Here is an 18404-nt window from a genome sequence, read left to right on the forward strand (position 1 = left end):
TCCATGAACCAATAACAAGACTGGAAAGTGGCTAGAAACACAAGAAACTTGGTTGTTCAGATGACCCAGACCATAGATGTATCCACAATCACAACACCATGACTCTGGATCAAAACCACAATCCTCATACAAAACCAAAGTAAAGTTAGGCCAAGCATGCCAAACAAACATAAAAGATTTAGGACCAAAATCGGGGTATGACAGTTGCCCCTATTTAAGCGTCTTCAACTAGAGAATATGAAGCAGGGTATTCTTCATATGATCAAAGTGGGAGATGGTTAAATACTAAGAAGACCCGGATTTTGATCCTGAATCCGTATGAAATAATTAACAATGTCTGTCAGAATCGGCAAAGAAGCAATCTCGAAAGAAGAGCCCGTCTGGTACGGTGAAAATCGGTCTGAGTACCGAAACAGGAAGTTGACCTGAATACAAAAATAAATGGTAACACAGGAATACCCATGGCCTGAACGCCGCACTAAGCATCGGAATATGAGAGTATCAATGTTGGTCTGATCACCGGAAATCTGGTCTGAACACCACTTCGATCTGGAAATCGGCAACTGGCCTGAATGCCACTTCGGTCTGGATACCGGGAAAACTGGCCTGAATGCCACTTCGGTCTGGATACCGGGAACTGGCCTGAATGCCACTTCGGTCTGGATACCGGGAACTCTGGCCTGAATGCCACTTCGGTCTGGATACCGGGAAAACTGGCCTGAATGCCACTTCGGTCTGGATACCGGGAACTGGCCTGAACGCCACTTCGGTCTGGATACCGGGAACTGGCCTGAACGCCACTTCGGTCTGGATACCGGGAAAATTGGCCTGAACGCCACTTCGGTCTGGATACCGGGAACTTCTTCGATCTGAAAATCGGGAAAGACTGGCTTGAATGCCACTTCGGTCTGGATACCGGGAAAACTGGCCTGAATGCCACTTCGGTCTGGATACCGGGAACTGGCCTGAACGCCACTTCGGTCTGGATACCGGGAAAACTGGCCTGAATGCCACTTCGGTCTGGAAACCGGGAACTGGCCTGAACGCCACTTCGGTCTGGATACCGCCTCGGTCTGAACACCGGAAAATTCTTCATGTCTATCTGCATCGGCGAAGATAACAAAACAGTGATAAATGAGCCGGCACGCATGCCAAAGACCCATGCTGGGGATAACAATCGAAAGATTGACCAAAGAGTGCATGAGATATATTATCTATAGCCGTCAAAACGTAGATAATACACTCGCATGGAAGATTATCCATAACCGGGTTGTAGGTTGTTAAATGGATAAACGACCGAAAAGAAAAGCAACGGGGTACCAGACTAGGTATGCAAAAGATGACCAATCAAAAGAGGATAAAGTTGCTTACTCGGAGCAAGTATCCAAGAAGAAAGGGAAGACCCAATGGGGACAATACTGCTTGATCAAGGCAAGTATCCAAAGGGGACAAGACTATCAATACCACAAAGAGGGGATTACATCTACCGGTTTGTAGGCAGAAAACCACAGAAAAGTAACCAGTCATCAACCAGGATGAGCACAAAGGGTTAACTCTGCTAGGGGATGAAAGTGGGATTTTACAACTGCCAGTTAGTAGGTAGAAAACCATAAAGATAGGACTTACAACTACCGGTTCGTTGGTAGAAGCCAAAAATTCCGCTGAGGATGAGATGAATGAGTGCCGGTTAGTGAGCAACCATTCATTTATGCCCCAGAGAAGTACAAGAGACAGCGAACAAGAAGCCAATTTAGGATCGATCCAAGAAGGCAAACTGAATCAAGACTCATCCTAATGAGGAAAGAACTCAATAGGGAAAACCCATCCCATTATGGAGGGAACGGAAGCAACCGTCATCCACGAGGATGTATCTCGGTGGGGAGCGCAGAAGGAATGGCGGACATTTTCTGCCTAAGGGGTCGACTTTATATGGAGAGATCAGACACGCCCACATATGCTAGGGGAATTGAAACAAGCTTGCAAAATGATGCCAACTTCGGGGAGTAACACTGCTGGGGATACCCACTCAACTAAGGAGTCACTTGTCGGGAAAACACCAACTTTTCAACCATGCTGATGAACCCAATTCTGAAGCCGATCCAATGGCGCGATGCTAAACTCTTTCCAACAACCCAATCTCGGCTGGTCACCACGGCCTGGGGCTAATGGATATGTTTGCAATGTTGATGCATGAGTTTTTTTTCTTGTTTTACACAATGCCCCATGATCATGGAAATGCTATGCACTAATGATGCAATATGCTATGCTTATCTAAATGATGAATGCATAAACACACGTCTCCTCCAGAGACAACACCGGGGAACTCCAGGAACTGTGCTGAGGATCTTATAATCACGTCAACTTCCATCCTGTTGGGGAAAGACAAACCTTGCTGAGGATGCACTCCATCGAACCCGAACTGCTTGGAGATTACCCTGCTAGGGGAGGCAACCCATTCTTATCTCTACTGGGGATGATTTTCTCAAACCCGATCCGCTTGGGGATCTCACTGAGGGAAAACCATCAACACAAACCCTACTGGGAAGGCAGTAACCTTCAGGCTCGCTGAGGAGACACTGATCTCAAATCTGTTAGGGAGGTAACCCTCTCACACCTACTGGGGAAATACAGCTTATTGGACACAGAACACCTATCGAGTCGCCGAATTGCGGCATCCATCGTCCACCCACAGTGTCGGCTCTCCCTCTTTTACGAACTCCCAGACGCTTCTGGACTTTTCTGCTCCATCATCTTGTATTCCCAATCTCGTCCGTACTCCACGGAGATCGAACTCCTGGTATTCATACAAACTTTCCAATCATCAGACTTTGAAGAGTCTTCTTGATTAACTTTCCAGGACTGTCGTCGTAATCCTTCACTGTCTTTTCACCGTTCAACTATCTCTTGCCCCTGATCAGGCTCTGCAGCAGGGATCGTTAGATAAAAGCGTGCCCCAGGTATGCCCCAGGTGTTCCGATATTTCAACGCCTAAGTCACTCAAACTTCCGAATAAGATTTCCAGATTTCAACCTCATAAGCATGCATCGGAAGGGACCTCTATGTTTCAAAATGCAAATATTCTTATCAAAATAAACGGATGTTTTCGTAATCAAAACGGTAATGACACAAAAACAAAATTTATTTGACCGAACACATGCTTTATTGACTGGAATAAAAGATGGCTCACAACCGAGCAACACACAGGAAGCAAACCCTGGAAAGAGGTGATTGCACACAACAGAAAAAACTCTATCCTAGTGGCAATGTGAAACCATGATCTTATCGGGTTCCAACTCAGTTACACCTCATATGTCCTCAAGACTTTCCGCACTTTCTGTCTTCTGAACAAAATGCTTCCGATTGGTCTCTGTTGGAGATTATCCAAGTCATATCTCAAGCACAAACGATCATGCTGGACGCAGTTGTTCGTTTCAATCCCCCTTTTGCCTGGACCGCCCTTTCGGGTTTCAGTCCACCGGGATACCCTTTTTTGCCCAAGTCGCCCTTGTGGGGTTTTCGACTTGCCGAGTGTACAGTTTTTTTTTTTTTTTGTCCAGCGGGTCAATTTTTCACGAAGTATCTTTTAACTGCGTCCGCATTCACAGGGGATGGAAAATCTTCGTCATCCGTGGTCGTCGACGACAAAGCTTTGTCAGAGAAACCTTTTTTTGACCACGAATGAACATCCATAACTGTTTATCCGCTTGCCCCACGATCGTTGAGGAGGAAGGATCCTTTTCAACACCACATCTCTTCCATGCTACCCACGAGGTCGCACTTCTTGGTTAACAATACGCTTCATTTACCGGGTACAACTGCCCCACGACAAGTAAACCAGTCTCTTTTCCTCAATTAGGCTCCATGCGTCATACCGAGTCCTTATCACCTCAACCTTCTCTAACTTCTCATCCATCAGGACTCTCCCCAATGAAATCTAGCCTCCAGCAGGCAATATCACTTCCATCCCATACCGCATGAGGAAGGCGTTGCCCCAGTAGATGCACGTACCAAAGTACGACACTCAGGATACCAACTTCGTACTCAGCCACTATCATTGGTGCGTTCACATGTTATCGGGGAAGCACTAGCTCACTCTCTTTAAACTCTCCCCATCAGACATCAAAACCCGTTCGGATTCGGGGTCAGGCCCCGCCTCCGGGATCGGTCACTCTCAATCTTTCGATTCGAGTACCTCGAGATGTCCTCATCAGGGACTTCAGACTTCCTTGGTTGACAATCATCAATGGGCTGTTGGGCGAGATAACCATACAAGACCCTCCTCTTGGTTGCTTTCTGGGAGGTATACTGAATATCGTATTCAGTCGACATCACTTGCCCTCTCACAACCCGTCCGTTCGATGCTAGCTCCTCAAGCACAACTTGATCAGATCCATTTTGGACATCCACAAGGTGGTATGAACCAGCATACACTGTCTCATCGGCGAGCAGCCTATGCCAAAGTACGTCAAGTTTTCTCGAGCAGTGAGTGTATTGTTTCACAGTCGATAAACTTTTTGCTTAGGTAAATTGCGTGCTCTTTTCGACAAGACTAGTCATACTGACTCAATACGCACCTCATAGACCCCCTAAGGGCTGTCAAGTACCAGATTAGCAGTCGTTTCTTCCCCGGAAGGTATCAGAATCAAAGGTTCCTGCTACTCCTTTTTTTTTGTCTTTCCATGCCCCTTGGCAGTCCTCATTCCACCTGACCATTTGATTTCTTTCTTTTTGTTTATTTTTGGTTCAGGCGTTTCTAGTACTTTTTTTTTTTGCAGGATCGACCTCGACTCCTCTTTCGTTTGCAACATGCCTCGGCAGCTTGCTGGACAGCACTCCATAAGTGCGCTAATTCGAACTCAACAGTATGAGTTATCTCTATCTGTCAAACAACTTGGTCCACCGGATGCCCCTCTTCTGCTTGGGACTCTGCCATCATGTCATCAACATGGCATTTGCTTTCACGATGAATCATATCATGAAACAAAGTCACCCTAGACTTCTGATACTTGGCACCGGCCTTCTCGATACTAAACGACATCACCTTATAACCAGAAGGCGCCCCTTGTGCGATGGACATGGTTTACGTCATATCATCTGGCAACAGTTCAATCTGGTCTCGGCCAAGAAACCATCCATGAAGATAAACTGAGCATTATAATCAACCAATACCTCGTTGTGACGTACCGGGAATTCATCTTTCAGATTAGCTCAGCTCACGTCTCGACAGTCCACACACATTCTCATCTTTCAGCACCAGTTTCCACTTCCCTGGAGGACAGTCTTCTCCATGGTAACTCGTGCCTCCACAACATTGGTATCCCACCCTGGTGTATCTTGATGCAACCAGGTGAAGATATCAAACTGCTCTTTCAACAGGGCTACCATTCTGTTCTCGACTTGCCTCTGAAGCGGCCTCAACTTTCACTTTCCCTTCTGACCTCGGCGGTACTTGGGATGGCAATCTTGATTCGCTCCTCGTGCGGTTGAATCACCTTCTCCTCTTGTTTCGACAACCTGGCTAATCCCAGCAGATCACAATCTTCTTCGCCTTCTTCTTTGGCATGATAGGTCGGATGGTCGAAGTCATACAAAGGTGTAACCAAATTGTTATCGATGAGATCAGGAGGGTAATCACTTTTGAGGTTGGAACGAGACAAGTTCAAAAGGAAAAACGAAAAACATTGCCATTTTTATTTATTTTTAAACGGTAAAAAATGAAAAACAGGGAACACCGCTTTTAATCACAAAAACATCCATTTATTACTGATGCAAAACGTTGCAAAATGAAACACATGAGATGGCCCTTACAATGGACCAGTACGTTTCGGGCAAAACGTATGGCTTTCATGCAAACAACAATTGAAACACAGAAATACTACACTTCCGGATGAGTGATAGTGATGCTTTTGGAGGCCTTCCAGTTGCCTGGTACGCACGACTTTATCCACAGCTCAAGCTTGCGGTCGCGGTCGATCTCTTTACTCACTGAACAAGCATGATCAGAATCCAGCATTCCTGCACTGACAAAGATGTACGGTGGACGACGTCCTCTGTTTGGTCTAGACGACTCTTGATCTGGATAACCAATCCCGAACATGTCTGCCTTTACCACTATGTCGATGATCCTGCCCCAACTTCGGGCCTCTTGGTTCTTCACCACCTCTAGAGCTTGTTTGTAAGAAGAAATGGACAGCTTCTTCTCTTTCTCGACAACAAGAGCGCTCTCCACCTGGACGGTTTCGATTGCTTGACTGGGTATTTCAAGTTTTCCAATGTCCATTTCTACTTCTTTCATCTTCTGGGTCGTGTCTCCCATCAATACACACCCCTCTGTGGCAACGGCCGCGCAGCAATTATCAACAACAGGGAAGACTCCATCCTGCACCAGTGGTTTTGGGACCACAGCCAGGGGAACCTTTAGCTGATCTTCCTCAGTCATCTCCATTCCTTTCTTGACCTTTTTCACCATCCTCATCTTTACAGGACCCTTCTTGGGTACAGGGTTGACATCCCCTTCCATGATCTATGTCAAGCTGATGATCTTGGAGTCCACCATGTCCTGGACAACATGCTTGAAAGCCCTACAACCCTCAACACTGTGCCCGGGTGCCTCAGAATGGAATTCACAACTGGCATTCTCATCATAGTGTGCAGGCCTCTTCTGTTGTGCTATGGGAATCAAAATTCTTGGCCGGACTAACCCCAAATCCCTCAATCTCCTGAACAGAAGGGTGTAGGTCACAGGTGGCTCCTCAAATTGACGATCCTCCTTCTTTCTCTTCACCTGGCTCCTAGCTCTCGGTGCCTTCTGTTGAGGTGGTGGTTGTTGCGGGGGTACAGGTGAGTTACCAACAAGAGTGGTTACAGCAACAGCATAAGGATGATAACGATCCTTACTGCGTTCTTTCTTTGCCGGCACACCACTTGACTCAACCTCCTTTTTGAGCGGACCACTGTCAGAGAGTTTCTTTGCTACCGAGCCAGAGGGATTTGTTACATCGGATGATGGAGCCTTTCCCTGAACTTTCTCCTTGATCATCCAGCTCTCAATCCTTTCCAATCTCTCAGACATGGCTTTCTGCCCCAAGGCAAGCCCTTGCACAATACTGAACAATCCCCTCATCATCTCTTTTAGTTCAAGGATGTCGGCGTTGGGAAGATCCATCAGCTCGGATTTGTTGAGTCTGACTGTATGTCTGAATGGAAGAGCTATGCGCACCGGTTGACACCTTCAAAACAACAAATGGGTTAGTATGACTCACGCATGCAATGTCTATCCATACCAGGAATATTCCTTTGATTTTGGTTTCACAGAGACAGATAATTTTTCATCAATAACATTCTGACATCTGGATATCTCTCAACCAGAATCTTAATCAAAAAGTGGACCCTGAGTACGGATAGACATGGGTGGAATGCAGATGAATGCGATGCAAATGCATGGATGCAGGTCACTGTGCCGTCGAGTCATCTGAAGACCCATTCTCTGAACCAGTCACAGTCATCGGGACTAAGTCACCATAAATCCGACTTGGGGAGTTCCGAAATAAACGGAACTGGAGATTACATCACTATCATCACGGGAACATCCACTGAACGGATGACAGTCAGATCCTCTGAACAGGTACTTACAAATTCAACCCGGGGATCCGAAATAAACGGAACCCATTGATAAACCACGGACAGAACTCCGGCGTCCCAGAAATAAATGTCTATAAATTTGGCTGAACCAAAGTCACCATCACAGCACCACTGGCAGAAACCGTATCTGTAGAGATCAAACCCTCCCCTCACTGGTAGGTTCTAAGAACAGAAGTTTGTCAGCTTCAGCCCTTCAGTCGAGAATAATACGTTTACCACTGAAGGTTTGGCATTATTACGGGATAAAAGACCTCTGCTGACTCCCCTCAACAGGATATCCTAAAGCAAGTGCCCAGTCTCGGGGTCCTCGGATTGAGCAGCGAGAATGCGCCCACCAGAGCTAACATAATCACATCTCGGAGGAGAGGCCTCGACTGAGTTCTCGGGAAATGGTCACCAGAGTCGACGATTTCTAGAGGAATATCTGTCGTTATGGAACACCCATAGGACAAAATATATCCAAAAGAAACCTCGTCTGGAATGTGGGTCTCATGAACGACTTAACGCAGCAACATACCACGCAAGCCTCACGACTATCCACTCTAACACCTATGTGTACACTCAAGCCTGGGTAGTGGGCTTATCTCTCATAGAACAATCCCAACCCAACAAACAAACAACCCACAGATACAACAAGCATATGTACATGAATGCAATAAGGTAAAGCAGGTAAATGCTGAAAATAAATAACTGTACAAAAGAATAAACATTCCACAAACAAGAAACCTACAAAAGCCAGGAGGGACTCGCTTAGGGAAAGTTATCCCCAGTGGAGTCGCCAGTTGTCGCAACCCGAAAAATACAGAGGTGCGAAAAAACAACCGGCGAAGAAAGATGACAGAAGAGTCGCCACCGTGCGTTATTTATCCCAAAGGAGGGAAAGGAAACGCTTGAAGTAAACCTGAAGAGAAGGAAAGGAAAAGACAAGGTCTCGCAACCAAATCTTGGGTTCGGGAGTCGATTATGCGAAGGGAATGTATTAGCACCCCTACGCATCCGTAGTACTCTACGGGATCCACTCTTGTAGTTCTTGTCTAAAGGGTGTGTATTATATCTAATGTACTATTTACTAAAAGAAAGGGTCAAAGAAAATGACTCGCACGAATGTCACATCCACTGCATACGTATCTCATCTGGAATGAGAATCAGAGTCTTCGTAGCTCGGGTACCTATGGGTTAAGGAGATGTATGCTCGCTAAGACATCGCGTCTTATGTCTACGTATCTCATCGGGAATGAGAATCAGAGCAAAACGTAGTTCAAACTAACTACGGGAATAAGGGTCTCGATTGCAACTAAGGCAAGAGAAAGGGAAAGTCTCGATCGCAACGAGGGCGAGAGAAAGGATCGCAACGAGGGCGAAAGAAAACAAGGATTAGTTGTTAGTTGTTAGTCAAACTCGGCAAGACATCGCGTCTTGTGCCTACGTATCTCATCTGAACATGAGAATCAGAGTTGCCGTAGTTCGGCTACACGCACGCCAAACAAACAAACACACAAGCAAGCAAACATGGAGCATGAATGCCAATCACTGGACTTACATCAGCATCCGAACCAAAACATACACACAAAAAGGCAAACGTGGAGCCCGAACGCCAATCACTGGACTTACATCGGCATCCGAACCAAAACACACGCACACTGGAACCCGAATGCCACTCGATGGACTTACATCAGCTTCTAAGCACACAACAACCAAACAAGTTAATAGGGAGTCGGGAACTCGAGCCTATAACTGTCAAGCACACACACAAAAAGAAAGAAAAGTGTGCCCGGAGAGATCTCGCACGATCTCCTGCCTACGTACCTCATCTGGTATGAGAATCAGGGCGACGTAGTTCCCCTTTATAGGGGTTGCCATCTGAATATGGACTTAGAAAGGAGGACACCAGTTGTGTCAAAGGAGAGTGGGCAATGTGTTCACATCCTAGCAGTAGGTGTCGCAGCTCGCTGAATCGAGTCTTAGGCAGTTACCTCTTTGCAATAGAACGGACTACATGCCACAAGATCGGAGACGCTAGGAAAGGTCTAGAAGTGGGGGAAGCTCTGCCCTAAAGTTGTCATGCAATATGTACTTAAGTGTTAGGATTTACAAATGGGAACATCTACGTATGTTAGCATGCATAGAAAATGGGGATTCTAACTATGTTATCATACAAAAGGATATGGGAATCCTACCTATGTTATCATACAAAAGGATATGGGAATCTTACCTATGTTATCATGCAAAGGGTTCTATCTAATGGGTGCTACCTAATCGGAACAAGAGTTGACGAATGGAGCAAGGAGAAGTGTTAGGGATAAGGGTAGATGGCGATGCATGAAGCAATCGACTTACAAGGTTGATGGCGATGCATAAAGCAATCGACTTACAAGGTTGATGGCGATGCATAAAGAAATCGACTTACAAAAGGGTGGATGAATACGTGCTGGTTCTGTTAGGTTTTGAAAAAATGATTACTCGACGTTGGATCGAGGTTTTGATCTTGTTTTGAAATGGTTATTGAATGTTCATTTTAATTCTTGTATTAACAGATGAATAAAGAATGAAAGAATATTATACATTTCATGGGAGAGGGATACATTTGTTATGAATGGGGGTTGTCATGGCAATCAAACAACATAAATAAATGCCTCAAACACCATACAAGTAGGCCACAGTTAATCAAACAAGTAAGATATTTAAACAAGTATGTGATCAAATCAAATAATCAAAGAACTGAGATGAATGAGCATTAAACAACGTATGAGTGTAAGTGTAAGGGAACCGGCTCATTGTAAGAAAGCCCAAGAGTAAGCTATGTGAGGTTGATGGCGATGCTTAAAAAGCAATATCGACTTACAAGGGTGTAAAAATGGGCTCGATATTAAATCGAGAAAAGTATGATTTTTATAGTTTAAAAAATGGTTTTGACCTAAACTAAAATACAACAACTATACATTATTAACAAATGAAATCATGAGTATAATAAACATAAAAAAGATATTAATCAACATACTAAAAGAATAAAAAATGCTAAAGGAAGATAAAATCAAATAAAAAGCAAAAAGTACCACACATGAGTATTGAACCCACCCCACTCAAGAATATACACACTGCCCTTCTCCACCAGACCACTCACCATTATCTACTACTGAAATACTACGTTAAATATATGAACCGGGCAAAAAAATAAAAAAAAATAAAGAGATTTAAAATAAAAACAAAATAAACTTTTTTATGTTTTTTGTGTTAAAAACAAAATAAATGAAATAATAAAAGAAAAATTAAAAAAAAGAAAAAAAGAAAATGGAAACACAGAGGTTCGTCTTCATCGCCATCATCCTCCCCACCTCACGAACTCAACCTTCCCAAACTCACTCCTTCACTCTCTCTTCTCTCGGTAATGTTCATCAACACTCACCAAACTTCACATTTCTCTCAATCCCACTCTCGTTCTCAACGAACCCCTCTCAACCACTCTCAGCTCACATAAAATTTTCAATCAACAAGCATAAAGAGAAAGAAAAAGAGGTCCTTACAAAGTGTCACTGCGGTGGTGGTGAAGGATGCGAAGAAGCTGGCCTCCAGGTTCGATTTTGAGGTTTTAGGGTTTTTGTTTGGGATTTTTCCGCCTCCAGGTCTTTTTGTGCTTCCCTCTCTTACTGATTTCTTCCTTTTATAATCCCATTGCTAGGGTTTGGATGAGATCAAAAGAGTATGGAATTGGAAGTGCTTTTTTTTGTGTTGCTCTGTTGTCTATCCCATTTTGGTGTTTGCTCTGAAAAAGGTAACACGTACCTTGTACTTCTTCTGTGAAAATGTTTCATTTTTGTTGCTTGTGAATTTTTACCATCTTACCGAGTTGTTGTGATTTTACTGCAGTGAACTTTGAGGCTTCTGTTAACAACACTCAACCTTGCAAGAGTAGCTTGTTTCTCCATGTGAAAACTTCACTGTTGGTAAGAAACAAATTCACCACTGTAACTCACTTGAATATATGTTTTCTCTTTTTTGGAATTGGACTGATTTTGGTGTGTTGTTGTATGCTGCAGGACATGGTTGTTGGTGATGCTGCAGAAGGCATTGCCTTGGTTCATGTTGCACCTTGCATTGGTTTTGTTGGCAAGATTGAACCAATGTATTGAATTGGTCTTGCTGCAGGGTATGGATTTGTCAACTGCTGGTTTCTATCAATGTATGTTGTGTACAGCCAGTTCCAGTTGTGGTTTGACTCTCCTCATATGATGCAGGTAAGGCCAAAGTTAAGCTGGAAATAGCCAGGGTTTGGAGGTGGTTGTGGAGTACGAGTATCATCACTGTGCAGTTTATCAGTTTCCGATTCAGAGGGTATTGTCTCTGTCTTCAGTGGAGGTCCACCTTGAATCTCATTGCCATGTACAACAGAATGCTCATTACTATCATGTTGAACCTTGGTGCTTTCAGAAGCCTCACCCTTTCCAACATTCTTATTCAACGTATCACCATTTTCAAATGCATTAACATTTAGGCCTAAAGTCTTCACAGAGTGTGGATCTTCACTATTTTGCTTACTCCCAACCTCAGTGGGTTTCAACCTTGTTTCTTTTTCACATTTTTTTCCAAGTTTCCCCGAGGCAGAGTCAGTTTGTTGCTCAGTGACATCACCTTGTCTTTCAATTGGTTCTGGTGCCCTTGACTGCACTTGATTATTGGTCCCAACCAACATATTCTGATTCCCTGGTCTAACAGAAATTGTATTGGCAGAGTGTGCAAATGGCGGTACGTGTCCTGCATGATTGGGAATTGAAGGCCTTCCAACGACATTTTGAGATAGTGCGGTATTATTACCCTTGGACTGGGGATAAGCATGCTTGGAAAATGAATGTACTGGAGGACCTTGAGGTCGAAGATGAGATGCCATTGGGGTCTGGTGTTGTGCAAATGGTTGCTGAGGTAATATTTGTTCAACCGGTTGCAAAATAGGACGTTGGTTGGATTTCTTGGCAGCAATGTTGTAGCAGCATGTATGCATCTGCAACGAAAAAGCTCTTCGTGGCAATACGTTGTTTCATGACAGCAGGATGGTGTTTGTGCAGGGCTGTTATGGTTTGGTGCATCTCATGGGATATCCGTCCTTGGTTTAAACAATGCCTTAGCATGTACCTTGTGGTATTCTGATTTTGTTTGATGGCTTTTTCTAACAGGTTAGTAGACTCACAACCATCTGCCAGTCTGATTATGTTTCAAGGCTTGTGTTTTGGCACTCAGTTTGGAAGACAAGTCTTTGGATATTTTGTTTTGATTATAGGCCAGTTGCTGTGGACTTACAACTTCGGATGCATTTGTCTATTTTGGGTGTCATGGCTGAACCAGGAAGGATCTTCTGATGCTTAAGGCTTATGCTGGCTTAATGTTCATGTACTAGTTCTGCAGCAGGTGCTCATGGATAATAGGTATGAGAACCATGGTGGTTTGGTTTTGTAAGGCAATTGTGCAATGAAGCCTTAACTGCAGCTGATACATCGCAGGTTGGTTTGTGATGCAGGAAAGTTTCCTTAAAGCAGGTGGACTTAAAGACCTTGATTTCCCATTGCCATTTTTCTTCCTTGGTAATGGATCAACTCTTAGACAAACAGGAGGTAACTTAGAACCCTTAGTTGGAGAAATGGACCGTCGTTTGCTGACAGAGTGCGAGTCTTCTTTTGCTACAGTTTCTTCAGAGACATTCACTTGATAGGGAGCAAATTGATTCTGTTGTGGATGGCCGAAGGTTTCCTTGATCAGCCTCAAGACGGAAAAACCATGGAAGAAGTTGGTGATGTTGGTTTGTTGTAAGTTGTGTGCCTTGATGCACTGCTTGCCGCAGAGTTTATTTGGCTTATGGCATGAGGTTTAACAGGTATGGCCTATGGCTTGAGACAGTTGCAGACATTCGTGGCCTTGCTGCAGTTTTGACACATGACTTGGTTTTGGTTTTGTAGGTTCACCACTGGTTATTCAAGGATCAAAATGGAACATGGAAGGTTATGGATTGTGTTGGCATTTGTTGTTGTTTATCTTGCAGGCCATGGTTGGATGGACAAACAAGCATAGAGCCTTAGCCTTGTAGTGTGGTGCAATGTGAGCAAGGGATGAGCATACTCTTGCGGTGGTGCTGCAGTTGAGGTTAGGCTAGTTGGTTGGGAGTTGGGCAGGAGTATTCTGGCTCTACAGTATTGTCTTCAACATTCCACTCGACATGATGAAATTTGCCATGCCATACCAACAGCTGCGGTGTAACCATCTTCCAAGGATTGTGTTCTGAATGAGTTAGAATTAACTGAAAGTTATTTTCAAATAATGTGTGATGGCATGTCTGCACCGAATTTAATGTGACAGCGGTAAGCAACCTTATGCAGTAGGATCGGTAATGCTTCGAACACGTCATCAAAACATCCCAGAGAAAATAAACAACGCATGTGCAGACTTAACTTTAGATTGATGATCAACATCTTCAATTAAACCACTGCAGTTTGTGACAGCACTAATGCCCTCCTCTAGAAGCCCTTCAACATTATTTGGATAGACAGTGGAGAAAGTGTCGAGTAAAGATGATTGAGCTTGTTCAGTAGATGCCGCAGCTAGTAAACCTTTCACTTTCTCTACAGTAGTGAACTCTTTAAGGACCGTCTTGTAGCATGGTTCACAAGTTAAACAGCGAACCAATACCACACAAAACCAAAAGTAAGCTTGGAACTTTGGTGACCTCTGTATCGGTAAGTTCCCTTGTCTTTGCCATCTTGATTCCACACCCTGATTTTACATGTTATGATTTGGACTGGTGCTTTTTATTCCTGACAGGCAAGGCCTTTTGCAGTGTAAATTGCCTCACATTATCTCGCAGCAAATTGGATCAAAGCTCGTGAATGGCCTCCACTATAAAACCTGGCTTTCTATAGGATCTTATTTGGTGTATGCTCATGCTTTTCTGCATTGGACTGTCGCTTGTGGTGATCTTTTGGCCTTTTCGTATTTCAGCATGTCATGTTGTTGTGCAGGGTTGTGAGCAGGGTAAAGGTTGGTGTTTTGTGAGCAAGGAATTTGGTTGCAGTTGGAACGGACCTCCTCGCACAGGAAACTGGTGAGAAAATTGTGTATTTTGTGGATAATATGACATGGCATTTGTAAGAAATGCATTTGGAAGCAGGGAAAGCTGCGACTGCTGAGGAAATGTTGTCTGATTTGCCCACATTGCATTTACAGCAAAGTTAGGACCTGCATTTAAAGGTTGAAATGGAGAAACTGTGGTAATTCCACCCTGTCCAGTGCCTAAAAATGAAGATCGGTTTCCATGATTAACCAATGGTGCTACTGCAGGTGCATTAGGGGCGGTATGTAACACATGATGTGCTGCTGTAGATGCATTAGGGAGAGTAGGTGGCACCATCTCTTTCAATGAAAACTTATTTTTATTATTTCTTCTCCTGCCAGGATTTTGATCACTATTCCCTCTCTTTGTCATTCTCTGCATTTTCCTGTATTCAGCTTCTTTCTCATCATCCGAAAACTCTACTTCATCAGACAACTCTTCATCGTTTGGACCAGATGCATCGTAGCCTTTCCTATAAAGATCCTTGTTTTTATTAAGCACACGATCAGCAAATTCTGGTACACATGAGACCAAAGTTGTTCCCCCTTGGACTCCCGCAGGGATGTCATTTTCAGAATTGTATCTCACAACATAATATGGGTTTATTGATGCTGCAGTGTGCTGTATTAAGACCTGGTTCAGGGAGGACTAAGGCCAAGATTTGATGAGCCAACATGTCAAACAAGGCATGCTATGCATGAGGTAGAAACAAGGCCATTTACTTGGAGATGAAGCAACCAAAAGATAACACAACCAAGCGTGGAAATTGGATGAAAAATCAAGAAAAAAGGCTAGATATGATCAGAACATGGGGAGGTTGACTTTGGTCAAAGTTGACTAAAAAGTCAACTGTTGGCCAAAGTCAACAATTAGTCAAAATTTATATTTTTTTTTGTTTTTCTTGTAAACAGACAATGGATTGATGATTATGGTGAAATTTAGGGTACTAGGATTTAGGGTTGACTTTGGTCAAAGTTGACCAAAAAGTCAACTGTTGACCAAAGTCAACAATTGGTCAAAGTGTCAATTTTTTTGTATTTTTTGTATGGAATCAAATGTAATGAAATAAAATTGAAATGGATTAATAAAATGGTTTGAAGTTGGTTTCACAATTGGTTTAATCATAACTTGAATGTTTGGCTCTTGAAAAGAAAATAACTTGACTGGTAGTGAACGGAACCATGAAATGAGACCATAAGGTTAGGGTTTTGGCATAGTATCCATGAACCAATAACAAGACTGGCAAGTGGCTAGAAACACAAGAAACTTGGTTGTTCAGATGACCCAGACCATAGATGTATCCACAATCACAACACCATGACTCTGGATCAAAACCACAATCCTCATACAAAACCAAAGTAAAGTTAGGCCAAGCATGCCAAACAAACATAAAAGATTTAGGACCAAAATCGGGATATGACACTAGGTTGCAAGATGTCCCCAACAGAGTCGCCAGCTGAAGCTACACGAAATATACCTAAACACCTCGCACGCTCGAAGATACAACATAGTCGCCACCGAACTTTATTTATCCCAAAAGAGGGAAGTGAAAATATCGATAAAATCCAAGGGGAAATAGAGAAATAGGTAAGGAAGTCGTTTATGCAAGAGGAATGTATTAACACCCCTCACATTCATGGTACTCCATGGGAACCATTTTGAATGCTCTTGCTTGGATAGGTGTTGCTATCTTCATGTACCTGCAAAATAGAAAATGGGTTAGAAAGAGAGTTCTCGATGAGTATTATGGCCCTCATGCCTATGTATTCTCATTGTACAATGATAAAGTTAGAGCCATGTAGTTCTTGGAACCAGAGGGAAGGGGTGTCGCAACCTGAAAAATACAGTGTGCGAAAAAATAACCGGCGAAAGAAAATGACAGAAGAGTCGCCACCGTGCGTTATTTATCCCAAAGCAGTGAAAGGAAACGCTCGAAGTAAACCTGAAAAGAGGAAAGGAAAAGACAAGGTCTCGCAACCAAATCTTGGGTTCGGGAGTCGGTTATGCGAAGGGAAGGTATTAGCACCCCTACGCATCCGTAGTACTCTACGGGATCCACTTTTGTAGTTCTTGTCTAAAGGGTGTGAGTTTATCTTGTGCTGTTTACTAAAAAAGGGGTTAAATGAAAATGACTCGCACGGATGTCGCATCCACTGCATACGTATCTCATATGAATATGAGAATCAGAGTCTTCGTAGCTCGGCTACTTAGGGGTTGGGGGATGTGTGCTCGCTAAGACATCGCGTCTTATGCCTACGTATCTCATCTGGAATGAGAATCAGAGTAAGCCGTAGTTCGGCTAACTACGGGGTTATGGATTGGGTTTTGGACGAACGACGTTACTACGCAATCTACCGGATGCTCGACCTTTGGAGACTTACTCACCTGTAGTAGAAGGAGTAAACGTGTGTTTAGGAGAAGAAAAATCAATGAAGGGTTAGGGTTTGGGATGCTCATGCAAAAAGGCAGTCCTTGACGAAGGAACCGCGCTACCTGCGGGGATACGAACACATACAAAACAAACATGTATAAACTAAACGTGCCAACAAGGCAATCAAAATAAATCTCCCAAATGGTATCCCACAAGCAAAGTGGAATACCCAGCGAGCTATCCCTGCAAAAGTCATGTGAGCCTTCACAAAAACTCAACAAAAGGGTTAGTGAAACACGATAAGCATTTTTTTCATGGATAACAGTATGGTTTCAGAAACCTCAAACCCTGTGGCATACACTTCAGAAATTAAACGATTAGGCATTCAAGGCATTATTTATACATTCATACATAATACATCACACATTTAGAACATTCAAATTGAAGGCGTAAAATAATGGGAATAGGGCAAACCTAATTGGAGAGCTTGATTGAAATTGAGTTGCACCCGTGAGGTTTACAAAACAATTTTTAGGGTTTATGTGAGGTAGAGGTGATTCTATGCAGTTGAGTTCCCTTCAGGGTTTGGAGGTTGCTCTGAACTCTGTTAGCTCTTCTCTCATTATCTTTTTCCTCCAGCCAGGGTAATAGGAATAGAATGTATTTTCTTTCACTGAAACTCTGAATTTATAACCTGATTTTTGTGGACCTGTGGACTCAGATGAGAGAGGCCCAAGTCCAAAATTTTTCTTTTATTTATTTATTTATTTATTTAATTAATTAATTTATTTTCGTTTTTTTTTTGTTTTTTTTTTTTTTTAAAAACCGATTGCCATGATGAAATGCAAATGCTAAATGACCTAAAAATGAATGCATGCATGAGGTGTAAAGCGTGTGCTTCTAGAAAAAATGAAGGGTAAATTTTGGGATATTACAGCTGCCCTTATTCAATCAACTGGAGACCTGGAAAGAAGATAGCGGCGGCTTTCGTGCTTTCGAGGTATCAAGGGATTGAATACAATAAAAGCCCGAAAATTTGCACTGAAGTGAAGTGAAGTAACAATGCCTGTCAGAATCGGCAAAGAGGTGGTGTTGAAAGAAGAATCCGTCTGGTACGGTGAGAGTCAGTCTGAATACCGAAAAAGAATGCTAACCTGGATACCAAAATAAATGGTAACACAGAAATAACCATGGCCTGAATGCCACTCATCAGTCTGAATATTGGAAATGACTTCGATCTGAACATCGGAAGATATGAGATTATTAATATCGGTCTGAACACCGAGAGGCTGGCCTGAATGC

This window comes from Lathyrus oleraceus, chromosome 6, assembly GCF_024323335.1.
Source record: "Lathyrus oleraceus cultivar Zhongwan6 chromosome 6, CAAS_Psat_ZW6_1.0, whole genome shotgun sequence".
NCBI lineage: Eukaryota > Viridiplantae > Streptophyta > Magnoliopsida > Fabales > Fabaceae > Lathyrus > Lathyrus oleraceus.